Here is a 6,277-nt window from a genome sequence, read left to right on the forward strand (position 1 = left end):
ATATTTATGACACCTTTATACTATGCTAATGCAGCAGGTTGCAAGAATTTTCACTTATTGTTTCATTTTATTGTAGAATATTGAAATAATACTTTAGGCAAATGTCAGTGTACAGGTAAAGTGAAAGGAAGATATGTTTTATACAATCCTTGTATAATTATATGAATGAAATACATATGCTATGAAATCATCGTATGGGAGTTATTTTCTTATTTATCTTATTTACGTTAAAAGTTTAAGCTTTTTATAAATAAATAAATACATATTAATATATATATAAATACAGAATCTGGTTTTACATTTTATAAATCCATACAAAAATGAAGCTACTTTATTTTTTTATTTCATTTAAATGCTTGTGATCAATAAAACAAACGATGAAGTTAAACTAGGTTGTATTATAAAACGATTAACCGTTGTTTCAATATTTGTTTTCAGATAAAGGATCTTTGATGTGAAGAAACTGATGTAATAGAAAAAATCAACAAGATATCACACCATACCTAGATTTCACCAAGTGCTGCTTCTCTATTTTAGTTGTTTTATTTTTCAGCAATTAACAAACATATCTTGGACAATGGATTACACATGTATCGGACTAAAAATAAAATAATAAATAAGTGACGACGGAATCATTTTCATTTGTTTTTTAATACGCTACCTATAGAAGATAAAAGATGATTCAATTTAAATAGGTGATGGTTAAGTTTCTTTCTATAAATACAGGAATTATAGTATGAAAATAGATATTTCACGACGAGAGAAATATCAAAACTTTCATGATTAATCATGTATTTAGAGAGAAAAAATTCAGTTTATTATATACATTTTCTCATGTTCGACTTTTTAAAATTTGAAAGACAATGCTTTAATTTTGTGATGTGGCTGACTTCAGAAAAATGTTGTCTGGCAAGACACTAGTGATAATACGGGAATAAGTTTTCCTGCAGTAAAAAGTAAATTCTGAAAGTTTAAAAACAGGAAAAATAATTATCTAATTTATGTATGCAATATTAAGGATGTTTAAGAATATAATGAAAAGAGGAGATTAAGTTGTTTTTTCCCTACTATTTACTTGATTGAGAAGAATGAAAATAAATATTTCACCAGTCGTTGAAGACACGGATAAGATATAATAAATTAATAATCATAATGAAAATAAATGAGCCGTGTCACGACAAAACCAACATAATGGGTTTGCGACCAGCATGGATCCAGACCAGCCTGCGCATCCGCGCAGTCTGATCAGGATCCATGATGTTCGCTATCAGTTTCTGTACTTGTTAAAGAGTTTGTAAGCGAACAGCATGGATCCTGATCAGACTGCGCGAATGTGCAGGCTAGTTTGGATCCATGCTGGTCGCAAACCCATTATGTTGGTTTTGTCGTGACGCGGCGCAAATAGCGTAATTATAGAAAATAATAAATTTTCAGTCAAATATTTTCTTCCCTCTGTTTTAAAATGAGTGCAGCTATTACAGCCCTTTTTATTTATTTGTAATATGCATATTGACGAAAATAGGCTATACTGCATTAAAAGAAAGCTTATACAGACAAAATACGGAAAATGATAAAAACGCATTACATTTCGTCAATATTTTGAATGATTTATTCATACGTGTAAAATAAATAAAAATATGTTTTACATTACATGTTTAATATAGTATAAACAATAGCATCAAGATAAACATGCCTATAGTTTTAAGTAAAGAACCAAACGTGTGGGTTATTTGATTAACATATTTATGTCCTTCACAATTTGATGACATATTTAATAGATAAATGTCATCATATTTTATATAGTCCATTATTATTTTATCTATTTTATGTGAATTAATATTGTAGGATTTTTTTTTTCTCTACTATATATTCTCAAACAAAAGTATGTAAGCATGTACCTAAAAAATTATCAGATATTTTTGCATTAGTTTTAACCGCCCTATTTCATATTTTAAAAAAGTATTGGTCGTCTTCAATTTATTAATAAGGCATTATTATCGACTCGTTTAAAAGTAAGAGAAATATTTTGTTCTATGACTATTCATCAAATAACTCCGAGCAACGATTCCAACATTATCCTTAGGAAATAAACCCATATAGAAAATAGTAGAATATTATCCGCAGAACGAACAGGTGCAATGCGTTTCGTCGGAGGTTTAAAAGATAGGGGAATTATTCCCCTATCTCTATCTCTCTCTCTGCATGTAAATTTGTTGCTGAAAAAGTGTCTGTAGGTCGACCCCCGGAAAAAGGACATCTGGAATTTCCTTTTTTATTCTGGAACGCATTGTACTATGTTTTGATAAAAAGCGGAAGGCACTACCGATTTAAAAGCTTCTATATTTCAATTGCAGTTAGAATTTTCATTTACCAGTTTAAAGTTTTACTTAATCACTGGTTGTCTAAATCAAAATTCATATTTCACCCGATGTAAGTTTTCATATTTTCTTAAATTATGTAGTACTTTTTTCCCATGAGCTCATCCAAATAAACTTTGTTTTGTGAAAAAAAAAATATGTTCAAGGTATAGTCTATCCTGAAAAATAATATGTCCAAGTCAAAACAAGAGTATCATCATACAAAATCTTAAGTTTATAAAAACCCATGACAAGAAGAGGCTTTAAATACGGGCCCATATCTATTGTGATTTTATCTTAAAATTGAAACAAACTTTTTTCAACATTAAGTTAAGCACTTCCAATGCCATTTAATTCAAATGTGAAACGGTAGTTCTAGAAGATTCTTTTAATCGCCTTGTGCCCTGCAGATTCAAGTGTAAACCTCAATCCTTAATAGCAAAGTATTACTGGCGAGGAATACGACACCTCAGAAAGGACTTGAATGTCCAAAAAAATAAAGCATGTCTATACTTACATAGCCAAGTAATTTTTTATTGGGAACATTGACCCTATTGCATGTTACATCATAAAACATGGGCCTAAGGAGAATAGAAAAAAAGCAATAATGATATTGACGTACATCAGCAAGTATACCATTGAAAGAAGATAAAATTTCATCTACAGTAAGTGAACCAGTCCTGTCATTGGTACCATATTGAAATAAAACGAAATTGTCAACATGACACTGCGATATTTTATAACTTAACCTAGAAATATTTATTCTGGGAAGGCTTTAACATGTGTGTCCAAAATACCAGGAATAGTTTGGCCATGAGAACCGAAAATTTTGTCAACTGATACGTAATGACAAATCATGTAAAGGAAAAATAAAGAAAATAGTTTACTCCCAATAATGTAAACTTTCAATACATAATTGTTATGTCAATAGGATGCAGAGATAAATTTAGACTAATAAAAATATGTTTTGTACATCATTCTACCTGATAATAAATATTTTAATTCATAAACAAAATACACTTTCTTGTTCAAGTACCGATCAGGGTAACACATCATAGTTAAGCTTTGTTAAGGTAAGCAACATTGTATAAAAGCACAACTAAGCTACAGTTAGCTTAGGTAAGTTTAGGAGGTTAGAAAAGGGGATGTGGAAAAAACGGTAGGTTAGCTTATAGCTTTTTATTGATTTTGCACACAATTTCGAACAAAGAAATTTATTTTAAGTAACAATGATTGTACATTGCATATATTTTTATTGTTTATTCTAAGAATTGTAATGGATATTTTTCTACTATTCTCACACATTATCACGTGTGCACGATAATGTGTAAAGTTTTTCTTGAAAAGAAAGGATATCGTGGAAGGTGAACTTGATCCGTTTGATATTATCTCAATAACAGAAAGCTTGCTTATATTTTCATAATTATTCTCCCCACTTTCGAAATGACAGAGGTACGGACAATCATGGTGTTATTTTTGTTTATGTTAAAAACACTATCCCTGCAATTCGAAAAAGAGATAAATACAGAATCCCTGAAGAACGCCCTATACGACATATTTGAAAATGTTGCAGGCTCGGTTTGATTAAGCCTGTTCATGGACGGTACTGGAAAATGCAAATTACCATCCAAGTCCCCTAGCACCGGCTTAAGCAGAATTCAACATTTAACATGAACTGGTAAAATTTAGATTTTGAAACATCCGCAGATGTGTTAATATGGCGGTTATCATGGAACCTTCAATGTGACACGTTAGTGCCATTCAATGAAAAGCGGCATATGGTCCCCAAGTAAAAAAATGCGTGTGCCCTAAACGAGAAAACAATTGGCTGAACTAAATAAAATGGAATTTTGAAAGGGGATCTGACGTAATGAAGCCTGCATATTACAGATATAACGTCAAAAGACAAACTTAAAAAGCAGACAACATATCCTAAAGGGTAGTTCGACATTATTCAAGTAGGAATATTGGAGCCACCCAACTAGAAAATGCCGAAAAGTTGAAAATTAAAATACCACAAGCACAACAATGATCTCGTGCTGAACGATCTTCAAGGATCGAAAATATATCATCATTGATTAAATGTACGGGGAGACTTTTTACAGCCGCCATACGGCACAAAAGATATGACTTATGAACCGCAGAGTTTCTGTATCTGGCGTCGCTGACCCCTTTCTTGACCAAGTCTGTAGATATCACTGCCCTATTTTCTGTATTCTTGACTCCTCCAAACCATCTTCGCAATATTTCAAAAGAAAAGTATGGCTATATTATAAAGTATTTATGTAGGTATGAGAAGGAAGATATCTTCTTTCCAATGAGATACAATTTTATAATGATGACAAATACATCTAAACACAGCAATTAACAGACATAATCAATCTCATTGCAGCTAAATAATACCTAACATAGTAGTCACAATACGCCAATCATCACCACAATGGATGAATGCATAATGAATTAAGGAAACAAATGAAAAAACGTAAACGCGCATATTACAATGCACAAAAAAAACACAAACTCCACATCACTGGCAACTTTACAGGCAGATAAGAAATAAAACATCCACGTCACTTTGACAAACAAAGCAGCAACAAAAACAGAAACTTGCAGACAGACTATAAAAATGAAAATTTACCACCTTCAGATTAAAACAACATATATCAACTTCGACAAGAAACAAGGGTTTACAAATATTAGAAGATAATTGAAACATTTCAACTTCCGAATATAATATAAAGCCAACCTTCTGAACAAATTCTTTCATTCACAGACATTACTAAATAATTCCAATAAAATAATCCTCAACATGCATTTACATTCAATTAAACCACAGTTAGAAAAAATAGTTATCACACAGCAGGAAATTATAGATACATTAAAGTCATTAATATTAAGAAAGGCAGCAGGTCCCGACATGATCAACAACAGAATACTAAAAGAACTATCTCAACAATTGGCACTTCCACTTTCTCATCTTTTTAATGAATCAATAGAATCTGGTAAGGTCCAATCTCAATTGAAACTGACAAATATCTGTGCTATTTTTAAGAAGAACGATCCCACTATTGCCTCTAATTATAGGCCGATCTCTTTACAAAGTACAATCAGCAAAGTGCTAGAACGTATAATTCACAAACACGTCTTTAATTTCTTCAAATCTAATAACATAACACCTTTACAATCTGGATTAGTAAAGAACGATTCAACAACCAATTAACTAGTTTTAATCTATCATACATGTTGTCAAGCTTTAGACGAAGGAAAAGAAGTCCGTGCTATCATTTGCGCTATTTCCATAGCATTTGACGCGTCTGACACCGTGGTCTCATTCATAAACTTAAAGGAAATGGCTTATCTGATGTTCTTTTTAGCTGGTTTCAGGATTATCTTTTTGCGTGTTGTACTTTTCGGTACGTATTTTTAAGTCCTACAAATATGTTCCGGTGTTTCACAGGGCTCTATTCTTGGTCCTCTTCTGTTTCTTGTATATATTAATTACATTGTTGAGGAAATAAATTCAACCATTCGACTCTTTGCTGATGATACTATTGTCGATGAGCCACGCGCATCTGTTAATATTTTATTTCAGACCTCTGTAAAGTTTTGAAATGGGCTAATGACTGGCTTGTAAATTTAAACCCAGCAAAAACTGAGTGTATTCTTATTTCTCGTAAGGTAAACAAACCGTTTCATCTACCACTATATATGAACAATGTCCCAATCCAAAAAGTAAATGTTATAAGCATTTGGATGTAACTTTTTCAAATGACGGATCTTGGCATGAGCATGTGGAAAATGTAAAAAAACTAAATCTTGGCATAGAATAAGTATTATGAGAGGTCTAAAATGTGTGCTTGATCGAAACATCCTTGGAGATCATTTACACTGCCTTTATAAGACCTTTACTTGATCATTCG

At 31.7% G+C, this 6,277-nt stretch overlaps 1 long non-coding RNA gene across 1 annotated transcript; it reads left to right on the forward strand.

The window, feature by feature from the left end:
- On the forward strand, positions 1–1,048 carry LOC132717998 (uncharacterized). The gene is made up of 2 exons (XR_009624020.1): positions 1–115; positions 439–1,048. It is a non-coding gene; the product is annotated as an uncharacterized LOC132717998 (long non-coding RNA).
- The last annotated feature ends 5,229 nt before the right edge of the window (positions 1,049–6,277 follow it).

Source organism: Ruditapes philippinarum, unplaced genomic scaffold (genome assembly GCF_026571515.1).
Source record: "Ruditapes philippinarum isolate M1 unplaced genomic scaffold, ASM2657151v2 ctg3023_1_1_1_1, whole genome shotgun sequence".
NCBI classification, from domain to species: domain Eukaryota; kingdom Metazoa; phylum Mollusca; class Bivalvia; order Venerida; family Veneridae; genus Ruditapes; species Ruditapes philippinarum.